This window comes from Papaver somniferum, chromosome 3 (assembly GCF_003573695.1).
Source record: "Papaver somniferum cultivar HN1 chromosome 3, ASM357369v1, whole genome shotgun sequence".
NCBI lineage: Eukaryota > Viridiplantae > Streptophyta > Magnoliopsida > Ranunculales > Papaveraceae > Papaver > Papaver somniferum.
In genome coordinates, this window is record NC_039360.1 from 212,677,188 (window position 1) to 212,690,507 (window position 13,320).

General features: G+C 37.7%; 1 pseudogene; it reads left to right on the forward strand.

Annotated features, from left to right (window-relative positions):
• Positions 1-5,981: 5,981 nt before the first annotated feature.
• On the forward strand, positions 5,982-6,081 carry LOC113362388 (annotated as a pseudogene).
• The last annotated feature ends 7,239 nt before the right edge of the window (positions 6,082-13,320 follow it).

Genomic DNA, 13,320 nt, shown 5'->3' on the forward strand with positions numbered 1-13,320 from the left:
GTCCTCGAGCAAAAATAAAATATAAATAAAATCCTAACTCACTGTCGCAGGCATCGTCAATTGCATTTAGCGTATGCAATAAGCCTTTAGACCCCTAGGTGTCCCTAATGGTGGAGTGTTGTCTCCGGAGGGATTACCAGAGGTATACCCACAAAACCTTTATACTCCAGACCCTAGCTATCTACACAGACCCTTGGAAGGCACTAAAGAATCTCCTTGGTTGGCATACTTATTGACTACAGGAGGAAGTACCCTGATACGAAATTCCAATTGTTGTACACGAGTTTGCACTCAAGCATACTAAAATTCATATATAAGTGATAGAGCTCTACTCAGATAGTTTCACTATGGACATCAATATCCGGGAGTCAAAACTAATCACATGGATAGATCAAGAAGATGGATATATAAAAATATAAATGGTTTTGATGTTTACTAGGTGAACGGTGTTTCTCATATCTGTCTGAAGGCCTCCGCCAAAATGAACCTATCCTAATGGACTGAGATACCGGTCCGACTAATATCAACACACTGGAATATACAAGGGTACCAGTGGTCGATAATCCTAACTCTAGGTCAACACAACTGGCATATACAAGGGTTCCAGTTGGTCTGATGGTCTGGTCTCTTTTTTTTTTCTTTCAACTCTTTTTTTTTCTTTCTACTTTTTTTTTTTTTTTTTTTTTTTTTTGTATCTCAATCACTCTAATTCACCCTAGCATTGGTAACAATTTAAATCGTGAGCCCCAGCTAATCACTTAGAGAAACATAGTTTAAAAACAAAACAAAATAAAAACAGAAGTGAAAAGGACTCAACGAGATATGGTGAAACTATCATGTTATTTCTAACACCTGAGCTCTGTGCTTTTATGAATAGACTCTTTAGATGTTGCCATCTAGTCAGATTGGTTCCTCAACTCCTACAACCAAAATGCTTCCATCCACTTAGATTGGTTAGTGCCATCCTTAATAGGGATAAATTTCTAGGCTCTGGAGTTTATTTATTGCAACGAAAAGGTAACAAAAGGTTCTACCCCACTCCCAAACTTAAATCTAACATTGTCCTCAATGTTTCTAATCAAAGAACAGTACCAAAAATATAAGTAACATGAGGAAATAGTAAAAAGAGAAGTCGGAAAGATAGTACCTGGGTGAAGTGTAACCAAAAACCTACAAAAATATTATACAACATACAAAATCGCCTCGATGGTCAATCAAGGTAAACGGGGTCCTCCAGAGGGACCTCCTCAACATGATCTGTAGGAAAAGGCTCTAAAAAGGTCTTCAATCGCTGACCGTTAACCTTCGAAGAACTACTACCATCTGGTGTCTCAATCTCCACAGCGCCATGAGGAAAAACAGTACGGACCGCAAAAGGACCGGTCCACCGAGAGCGCAACTTCCCGGGGAATAGATGCAAACGAGTGTCATACAGAAGAACTTTTTGACCTGGAGAAAATGACTTTCGTAAAGTATTCCTATCATGCACAAGTTTCATTTTGTTCTTATACTCCTTAGCACTATCGTATGCATCTCTACGAATCTCGTCCAACTCATTGAGCTGGAGCTTTCTTTGAGCTTCTGCCTTGTCAAGTGAAAAGTTTAAGTTCTTCATAGCCCAATAGGCTCGATGCTCTAACTCAACAGGCAGGTGACATGCCTTTCCAAACACTAAACGATAAGGTGACATTCCAATGGGTGTCTTAAACGCAGTACGGTAAGCCCATAAGGCATTAGTAAGCCTCGACGACCAGTCTTTCCTATTTGGATTAACTGTTTTCTCTAGAATACGTTTAATTTCCATATTGGAAACCTCTACCTGACCACTAGTCTGAGGGTGATATGGGGTTGCTACTTTATGGGTAATACCGTATTGTTTCGTTAAAAGAGCGAATGGTCTATTACAAAAGTGTGAACCTCCATCACTAATTATAGCTCGCGGCGTACCAAAACGTTTAAGTATATTCTCTTTCAAAAACTGGACTACGACCCTGTGGTCATTCGTTTTACACGGAACCTCCTCAACCCACTTAGACACATAGTCTACAGCGACAAGTATGTAAATAACCAAACGAAATAGGAAACGGACCCATAAAATCAATGCCCCACACATCAAAGACCTCAATCACTAAAATAGAGTTCGAAGGCATCATATTTCTACGGGAAATGGTTCCTAACTTCTGGCAATGCTCACAAGAAACACAATGACTATGGGAATCTTTAAACAACGAAGGCCAGTAAAATCCACACTGCAAATTCTTAGCAGCAGTCTTCTTAGCACTAAAATTACCCCCACATGCATGTTCATGACAAAAGGAGATGATACTAGACTGGTCACTCTCAGATACACATCTCCTAATAATCTGGTCCGGACAGTACTTAAACATATAAGGATCGTCCAAAAGAAATGCTTAACCTCGGCTAAAAACCTAGAACGATCTTGCTTACCCCAATGTTAAGGGGTTCGACCAGTAATAAGATAATTCACTATATTTGCATACCAAGGTGATTGGGAAACAGAGAACAATTGTTCATCAGGAAAGCTATCCCTTATAGGAAGGGAATCACTAGGGGAACTAACAACTAGCCTAGACAAGTGGTCTGCCACTACATTTTCTGCACCATTTTTGTCTCTAATGTCTAGGGAAAATTCCTGTAACAATAGGATCCATCTAATCAATCTAGGTTTGGTATCCTTCTTAGATAAAAGGTATTTTAAAGCAGCATGATCTGTATAGATTATGATCTTAGAACCTAATAGGTAGGACCTAAACTTATCCAAGGAAAACACGATGGCTAAAAGTTCCTTCTCGGTAGTTGTGTAGTTCATTTGGGCATCATTCAGAGTTTTGCTAGCATAATAAATCACAACGCCTATAGCATAATCTGAAGAATCACACATAATCTCAAAGGGTAGGTTCCAGTTAGGTGCCTGGACTATTGGGGCAGTAGTGAGTAAAGTTTTAAGCTTCTCAAAAGCCTCTAAACAAGCATCATCAAAGACAAACTTAACATATTTTGCAAGCAAATTGCAAAGAGGTCTAGAAATCAAGCTAAAATCCTTAATGAATCGACGGTAAAAACCTGCATGCCCTAGGAATGACCTAATATCTTTTACGGTTTTTGGGACCTGTAAAGTCTTAATAAGGTCAACATTGGCTTTGTCTACCTCTATACCCTTTGAAGAGACACTGTGTCCTAACACAATTCCTGATTTAACCATGAAATGGCATTTTTCCCAATTAAGCACTAAATTTTTTGCCTTACACCTAGTCAACACTAATGTCAAATGATGCAAGCACTCATCGAAAGATGAACCAAACACTTAAAAATCATCCATAAAGACCTCTAAGAACCGTTCTACCATATCAGAAAATATGCTCATCGTACAACGCTAAAAAGTTGCAGGGGCATTACATAGCCCGAAAGGCATGCATTTATACGCAAATGTACCAAAGGTACAGGTAAAAGTGGTTTTCTCTTGGTCTTCTGGGGCAATAACGATCTGATTATAACCGGGGTAGCCATCTAAGAAGCAATAGTGACTATGTCCAACTAATCTCTCTAGCATTTGGTCGATAAAAATAAGGGGAAAGTTATCCTTCCTTGTGACCTTGTTCAATTTCCTATAGTCAATACACACACGCCATCCCGTGGTTACTCGAGTTGGGATTAATTCATTATTATCATTCTGGACTACAGTGATACCTGATTTCTTGGGGACAACCTGAACAGGGATGACCCACTTACTGTCTGAAATTGGGTAAATAATACCCGCATCTAACAACTTAAGCACCTCTTTTCGAACTACCTCTTTCATGTTAGGGTTTAGTCGACGTTGCATCTCCCTAGAAGGTTTGGAGTCTTTCTCTAAATGAATCTGATGCATACATACAGTAGGACTTATACCCTTAATGTATGCTATAGTCCACCCTAAAGCTTCCTTATTGTCTTGAAGTACATTTACTAGCCTACTTTCCTGATCACTATCCAAATCGGAAGCTACAATCACAGGTAAAGTCTCAGATGGGCCTAAAAACACATACTTTAGAGTATCGGGTAGTGGTTTAAGGTCCAACTTTGGGGGCTCTTCTAAAGAAGGAATTCGGGTAGTCTCATAAACTGGTAATGGTTCGAACCTAACTTTCCATCTATCAGTGTCTAACACAGGGGTAGAATCTAATAGAGCATTCACCTGTTCAATAGTGCTATCGTCGTCAGAATCTAAACCAAAATGGGATAGACAACTTTCTAAGGGGTCTCCAGACAAGATGTTTGGTAATGACTCCTGAACTAAGGCTTCTATCATGTTCACCTCCTCAACACATGTGTCATCTAGCTCATGAGGTTGCTTACTGACATTAAAAATGTTCATCTCCATAGTAATATTACCAAAAGATAAACTCATCACACCATTTCGAAAGTTAATGATCGCATTAGACGTAGCTAAAAATGGGCGACCTAAAATCACAGGTATCTGGTTCTATGGGTCAGGGACGGGTTGGGTATCTAGGACCACGAAATCCACTGGATAAATAAACTTGTTGACCTCAATAAGAACATCCTCGATAACAGCTCGAGGGATTTTAACAGACCTATCAGCTAACTGCAGTGTCATCTGAGTAGGTTTCATTTCACCAGGTCCTAGTTGTAAGTATACATGGAATGGCAGTAAGTTCACACTGGCTCCTAAGTCAAGTAAAGCTTTTTATACCCAGAAGTTACCTATTGTGCAAGCAATGGTAGAAGAACCTGGGTCTTTGTACTTTGGATTTGTGGTGTTCTAAATGATTGAACTTACGTGACTAGCTAAAAAGTCTTTCTTATGGACGCTAAGTTTTTGCTTTCGCGTACACATATCCTTAAGGAACTTGGCATAAGCAGGAATTTTCCTAATTGCATCTAATAAGGGAAGGTTTATGGTAACTTGCTTAAAAACCTCCACTATATCGTTAAAGTTCGATTCCTTCTTTGTTGGTACTAATAGCTGAGGAAATGAGGCTCTAGGCCTAAAATCAGACCTTTCAGGAACCGAATTCACATCATCAGAAACTTTATCAGTCTCTTTAGCTACTGGTCCTGAGAGGTGAGATCCTGAGGGGTGAACTACAATATGTTCACTATCGGGCATGGTTACCTTATTGTCTATAACTCTACCACTTCTAAGGGTTCTAACAACATTCAATTGATTCGATGGTTTTGCACCTAATTCATGAACTCCTCTAGGGTTGGGTTGTGTTTGACTGGGAAACTTACCTTTTTCTCTCAAAGAATCACTTATCAGACCAACCTGGGTTTTTAACTCGGAAATAGCATGACTATTTTCTTGTCCTATCCTGTTACTAGCTTGTAGACTTTGTTCTACGGATAACTGAAATTTTGCAGTTTGCTGAGTTAACAAGGCGAGAGATTCCTCTAAACTTAGGATTTTCTTATCTGACTGATTCTGAAAATGATCTAGTCCTGAAGGATTCTTAGTATATCCAAAACCTGGAGGAGCATTAGAATTACTAAACTGACCTTGACTTTGGCCCTTAGACCACGAAAGGTTCGGATGGTTTCTCCAACCAGTATTATAGGTTTCTGAATACAGGTCAATATTTTGACGGTTATCAAATCTAGTGTTATTATAAAGAGCATTGGCCTGCTCTTCAATATTCTGTCCTTCCCAAAAAGGCTCCACTCTACCACTAGTATGGCCCACTTCTAAGGCTTCTAACCTTTTTGCTATAGCAACAATTTTGGCATCTGATTCATAGCCTCCTTCTACCCTATTAACGTTTCCTCTACTTAAAAGAATTGTTTTCTGGGGTGCCCTACTATTTTCCCATTGCTGGGTTTTTTCGGCGATTTCATTAAAAAATTCCATCGCTGCATCAACAGTTTGGTTTTCAAATCCACCAAAGCATAGAGACTCAACCATGGTTGTTGTGGAGTAATCTAAACCCTCATAAAGGATCTGAACTAGCCTAACCTTTTCTAAACCATGATGAGGACACTGGGATAATAAATCATTGAACCTTTCCAAATACCTATATAAAGATTCTCCCTCTTGTTGTAAAAATGTGCATATTTGCGTCCTAATAGACGATGTTTTGTGCCTAGGGAAAAACTTATTGAAAAAGGCAGATGTAAGTTGTTCATATGTCTCAATTGACTCGGAGTCCAAACTATATAGCCACGACTTGGCCTTATCTTTCAGGGAAAATGGGAATAACCTAAGTTTCAAAGCATCATCATCTAAGCCTCTAATTCTTAGAGTACTACAAATTTCCTCAAAATACCTAACATGGTAATAAGGGTTTTCATTTTCTTTCCCTAAAAAGATTGGGAGCATCTGTAAGGTCCCAGGTTTCAGTTCATAGGGTGCCTCCGTTTCAGCTAACTTAATACATGAAGGACGAGTAGTCTTAGTTGGATTCAACAAAGCTTTCAAAGTTGCCATTCCTGGCGCTATCGGAGCACCAGGGATTCTCTCCTCAGTCAAAGGACGTTCAAAAACATACTCTTCAAAAGTCGGACTTTCTAAATTAAGGTAATCGAGACGCTTCGAACTACTAGGTTTCTCTTTAACAAATCTACCTAGTGCGTCTCTTTTACGTTCAGGCATACAATAGAATTTTCTAGATTGGAAGGGTAAGCAAACACAGATCAAGGCCGACTCAACCAAATCAAACCTATTGATTTCTAGCAAACAAAAAGCATGATGGCTCCACTTAGATTGTTTTTAGACCAGATTCTAATCCTTCGAACGGGAATTCGTTACAATTTAAGCAAACCCCTCTGGAATCAATCCGAGTTAACGTAAGTTGAATAGAGGCGAGGGAAGATCGGTGGAGCTTTGATACCCAAGGCCTCACCGGTATTACAAGGCGGCGCAGTCACGCATTCAACTTACAGAAACCGTCAAGAACTTCGAAGTATTCTTAAAAGAGTATTTCGAATGACTTTCCTGTTAAGCTCGTTACCCTATCGGTCTCTTTCTAGTCAAAATTTTAGGCTTAGGTTCGCGTAGGTTACGTGTTCCTAAGCGGGCAAGAAGAGAACGGTGATGAAATCCGAACCCTTATCTTGTATGGCCAGGCTCTGCCCTTTACTAGAAAAATAAATGTCCGTATTCAGTCCTCAACATATATTCATACGAAGGAGTCCAGTAACTCGCTGACAGGGGATTCGCGAGTGTTTAGAATCTTACCTCCCGTTCCAGACGGGGGATGAATCGGCTGTAGTCGACTCGGGCCACTGACTCCGATGTCTAGTGTACGAACCCAAGGTGCAGAGAAAATATTGTAATTGTCCTCCTTCTCTGGAAACAGTTTATATTTAAAGTACCCTTCCGTAGGGTAATAATAAAAAATAATGTCCCAAAGTCCAAAAGTCCAAAAAAAATAAAGAAAAATTACAAAAATAATAAACCCTAATACAGTTTTTTTTTTAAATAAAATAAACAAACCCTAACTAAAATTGTCTAAAATAAAATTGTATTCTTTTCTGTTCTTTTTGCTTTAATCTTTAGCTCCAAGTCTTTATGAAATCACCAAACTCCTTGGCTCAATTTTCTTTATGATCCAGAACCTGTAGACACAAGATAAATACCCAAAAACATAAAAAAGGACAAAAATAATTAAAAAAATAAAATAAAATAAATCTAAAACCCTAAAAACAAGTCCGCGTCGGCGGCGCCAAAAATTGATGTGATTTGTACATAGTGATAAAAGTGGTTCGATTCTCAGACTTGTGAAGGATATTAGTTAGACTTAAATTCTAATATTAAAATATAAAACTCACTAAAAATTATAGCAAACTCAATCAAAGATGATATCAATACTAAAAGAAACACTGAGGCTAAGATTCCACTATTTTCCAAGTTCAAAGTGATTAAACCAATACTTATATTTATGCAATTTTCTCGTTTAATTTAATTATAAAATATTGCAACAAGTAGATTTTCAAAAGTAGTAATTGTAAATACCAAGTATGAAGCATCAAAAGTCTTAAAACTAAGCATACTCCATCAAAACAGATCACAATCACTCAAATAAAAATCATATTCAATAATAGTTCAAGGCAAATAATCATATAATTATTGCAAATAAAAAGATAAAATAGAATACACCACTTTTTGTTGGAAAAATAGCTTCCTCTATCGCCTCAGCAATGGGGTTTAGCTCCTCATATTAATCATGTTCTCAAAATATGTGTTTGTTGCTCAAAAGATGATTAAAAGAGTGAAAAGTAATAACACACACTGTTTGCAACAGTGTATTGGTGTTGCAAAACAGTTGTTACAATGGAACTGTTACAGAAAACTGTTGTAAATACTGCTGCTTTGTCGCTGATTTTAAGACCCTAGAATACGACTGTCCTGCACAGCTTAATGTTCTTCAGCTGTTAAACAACAACATTGTTCTGCGACTGTTTCCCATGCGTCAATGTTCTTCGCGTTCTTCCTCTTCAGCAGCAACAACAGTAGAATTAGAGTTTGGTAAAGCTCTGATTTCTTCTTCTCTGGCTCTCCTTAGGTTCCCAAACTCTCGATGCACCTTCTATATGACCCAAGACATCTATTTATATCAAAAATACCGATTAAATCTCTCCCAAATCTTCCAAAATCTCTTTCCTTCTCTTCACGGCAAAGTTGCGGCAATTTCTTGTTTTAGAATTTCTACGCGTTTCTGAGCTTTCCTTTTTATTCTAAACTCTTCCTTAGATAGATACAAATCTTTGGGAAGGTTTACAACACTTTAATCTCTCTAAAATTCCCTAAAACAGGTCACACACGTGACTTTCCATATATTTCTGTTGTGATAAAAATCCATCGATTGAGCCCAGTCTAATCAATTTAAACACCCATATCAGATTCCTAGACCCATAAGGAGTCTATCCTATGAAAATCAGAGGTTTAATCGACCTCAAACTCCTCCAAATCACGATTGCCAAAACTGCCAAATTTTTCCCGCCAATTTTCTGAATTTGAAACCATGAAGAAGAAAGGACGCCCCCTATCCAGAGTAGGGGTGCCTTTAACAGCTTCCTTAAGGGGTGTCCTGGGGTTGCCCCTTATCCAAGCTGGGGGTCCGAATAGCAAGTTTCCTCCGGGTGCTTTCCGTCAACTTTTCGAGCCAAGTTTTTCCAAAAATGTTTATTAGCCAAAAATACCTACAAATAAATAAAACACCATAATAAGTACAAAAATGAGCCCTATCAATATATAGAATCGAGACAAATCGGACACAAAAATGTGTCTATCAATAGGTTAAAATCTTTTGTTTTCAAGGATTATGTCTATTATTGTCGTTATGTAAATAATGATTGAAGATAAAATGAATCCTTGTGTATTCCGCAGTATTGATCATCCCTGATCCATATTTTTATGTATTACTGTGAGGCTCCGTAATGTATCTTATGTTGAGCATTATACAACCAAGTTGATTTTCTTAGCTTAGTTGTTGTTCCGTGAGATATGTTATGTCGAGCATATTGAACTAAATTAATCATCTTGTTTGGTTATTTAGTTATTGCTCCGTAAATATTCTTATGTCGAGCAAAACAAATGACAATTAAATTGATTACTTTTGTAATTAGTATGGTTATGTATTCCAATTAGATTAATTATGGGTTCTCTTGTAATTAATGTAGTTGAGTATTTCTGTGTCTCCATAAGTTCTCTTATGTAGAGAACAATCAATTGAATTGATCACTTTTTGTGTTTAATTTGGTTGCGTATTCCGATTAAATTAGTCATGGGTTTACTTGTGATTAATTTGATTGAGTTTTTGGATATAGAAAATCATTCTCATGGTTTTTGGTGTCCAATAAAAATCTTCTTTTCTTTCAAAATTAAGGTCGCTCTTGTTGTTCTTTCAGGAATGACATCAAATGGGGGAGAGTTCTTTTGAACTTGTGCTTAATGGTCATATCTTGAGGGGTGTGCGGATGTGGAATTTTTAGAGGGGTTATCTTGTATCTTTAAACTCCTAGATGAATTCATTTAGCCTCGGCTTTATGATTGCATCTAAATTAGTTGGTATGTATTTTTCCTTTTGTCATGAAATGTCTCTCTCGAAAGTTTCATTATGATCCCGTTCTTGTACCTTTGCCAATTTTATTGACAAAAAGGGGGACAATCAATATGTAGTTCACACTACAAATACATATGGTTTTCGGATCACTGTGTAAGGGGGAGTGGTTTCCATGTGAGATGGAGTATTGACTAAGGGGGAGTGATACATATCACCATAGTATTATTGTTGAAGTTGTGATACAATTGGACTTTGACACTATGTAATAATACTATGACACTGTATAATAATGATCGAGACCGATGCTTTCTCATTGTTATAGCTACGGATCTTTAACAGCGGTGATGCTAAACTTACAACGTTTGGGATTATTAGAGTACTTAGACATGTGGAATAGGAGCTACTAAATTTTCTTTATCTTTTTTGTATTCCATATGTATTGATAGTTTTGTCACTAAAATTGAAAAAGGGGACATTGTTAGAGCATTGCTCGATCGAACTCGCATGCGTTGCTATCTCAAGCATGTTTGTCAATGTTAGTGACCAAAACTATAAGGCTTTATTTCTAGTCTATTATAGCTAAGTCTCGGACTAGGATAGAAAGTGTAGTCGATCTCAAGGACTTCATTGCGATTCATCATACAAGTAAAAGAACTACTCAAGGAACCGGTGAAACTTCTCGACAAAATGATATGTGAAGACTTGAACTTATCTGTCACTAAAAATTTTATCTACTCTATCTCCTACTCTTTGAGACAAGAAGTCGTATGCTATATATATAGACTTGGATTATACACATTTGGGATTTCGAGCCGAGTATACCTCGCCTATCTATATCTCGAAATATGTGTTTGTAAGCTTTTCGCTTTAACCAAGTTTATCTTTACCATGTGACGAAAGTCATAATATGTTTCAATCATCTTGAAAATTGCTTTGACGAGAAATGGTGTAACAACTACATAACGTCCTCTAAAAATGTTTCAATGATTGAAATGAGAGTTTAGATTATATAACTAATGGTGGACATAAGCATCATTGTGGAAACACATTTATGTATAAGTCCTATTCCTTGAACCAAAGTTTGCGAACTTTGTTGATCAAGAGAACCGGAAGAATGGCGTGAGCCAAGTACCGAACTCAGTCCACGAACTGTCGAAGTTCTCAAACCCGAGAATTTCTGTTGGAGTTGACAAACTACTTGCGTGAAGCTAAGTCCGTGAACCCAGTCCGTGAACCGGCGAAGTTATCAAACCCGAGAATTTTCTGGTGGAGTTTGTAAACTCTGCCCGGTAACTTAAGTCCGCGAACCTAGTCTGCGAACTTGAGAAGGTTATATATCTGAAGATGATTTCTGAACTTCAACATAAAAAGACTAAGGAATGCAGTTTGCAAAACGTGGCTATAAAAGTTCATGAACCGATTCAAGTGAATCAAATCATCTTTGATTCAATTGTGTCTTGTGTAGTACATAAGATTTTCTTGAAATTGAACAACTCTCTAACTAGTTCATTTGAAGTCATTCGAACCAGTTATGGTGAAGAAGAACATGGTTGATAGGAAATGCTCATATGGCTAACCATTTGGTTAACTATTGTTGAACTAACAAGTGCATAGTTTGGGTACAGTTAACAAACCTAGAAGCGTGCATTGTCAAGTGTGTATAATAAGATAAGTTTTCAATCTAACGGTTGAGAAATATTATCTTGAATCTAAATCAGGTTTTCATCTAACAGTGGATATTGATTTCTTTGTTACCAAGGTAACCTAATTGCAAACCCTGATTTGAAAGACTATATAAAGGAAATATCTTGTATTGTGCAAAAATAATCCCCACACCTTACGTGTGATACTAGTTTGCATACTAGAGTCGGTTCTCCTTTAACCTTTGGTTTTCCTCTTCTAAAACCAGGCTAACAACTTAAAGACTTCATTGGGATTGTGAAGCCAGACCGATACTACTTTTATCGTAGTTGTGTGATCTGATCTTGCATCTTCTATTGTACGAGTACGATCAGTTTGATTGGATTGAGATTGATATCTTCGATAGGCAAGATATAAAAAGTAATCAAAAACATCTTCGTCTCATTGTTTGTGATTCCGCAACATCTTTTTTCGCTACCATGCGATTAAGATTGTTGTGAGGTGATTGATAACTTTACGTTGTTCTTCGGGAATATAAGACCGGATTATCAATTGGTTCATGTTCAACTTAATTATTATCAAAAGACGAAACAAAAAATTTAGGGTTTATCTGTGGGAGACAGATTGATCCTTTGATAGACTTGTCTGCGGGAGACAGATTTGTTTATTGTCAAAGCCTGCGATTTTGGGTCATAGCAACTTTTAGTTGTGGGTGAGATTAGCTAAGGGAATCAAGTGCGCAGTATCCTGCTGGGATGAGATGCGTAGGGAGTACAACTGTACCTTGGATCAGTGGGAGACTGATTGGTGTTCAACTACGGTCCAGTGCGAAGTTAGCTTGGAGTAGGCTAGTGTTTGTAGCGGCTTAATACAGTGTATGTTCAACTTTTACTAGGTCCCGTGGTTTTTCTGCATTTGCGGTTTCCTCGTTAACAAAATTTCTGGTGTCTGTGTTATTTCTATTTCCGCATTATATTTGTTTCTATAATTGAAATAATACAGGTTGTGCGTTTGAATCAGTCAATTGGAAATCCGACCTTTGGTTGTTAATTGCTATTGATTGATCCTTGGATATTGGTCTTTGGTACCATCCAAGTTATTCCTTGTATTTGATTAGAACTCACAGTTCTTGCTTGAGTAAATCAAATAAAGAAGATAGATATAAATTCGTTGATATACTTTTAATTGATTGAGTCTTGTTGATTCTCTTAAAAGTATATTCGAGTTTGTCCATACAGATTGCTAAGCGAAATATTGGGTGGTGTTGTTAGACCCCCGCTTTTTCACTTAGGTAAATGGGACGGATGCTCAGAAGGTCTTAATTGTTGTTTACAAAAAATTTAAGTAACCTTTTGCAATTTCTGATAATTTGGTATGAGACATACGCTCAGGAAATCCAAACCGATCAAGTTTTTCCACAATAGTTTTGTTTTGAATTTCGGGCTCGGCTATCACATCCCCCACACCTGAAGGAAATATCACAGGAAGAATTCACAAACGAAACTTCGAAGGTGACGAAGTATTCAGTGTAGCTAGAGAACCCTCCATGGAGGAGTGGATGAAAATACCTATCAGTTTTTCAGCCTCCGAGGCATCCGATGGAGGACGAAACCACAACGACCCACTAGTGGTCACGATGGCCATTACCCTCCCCGAA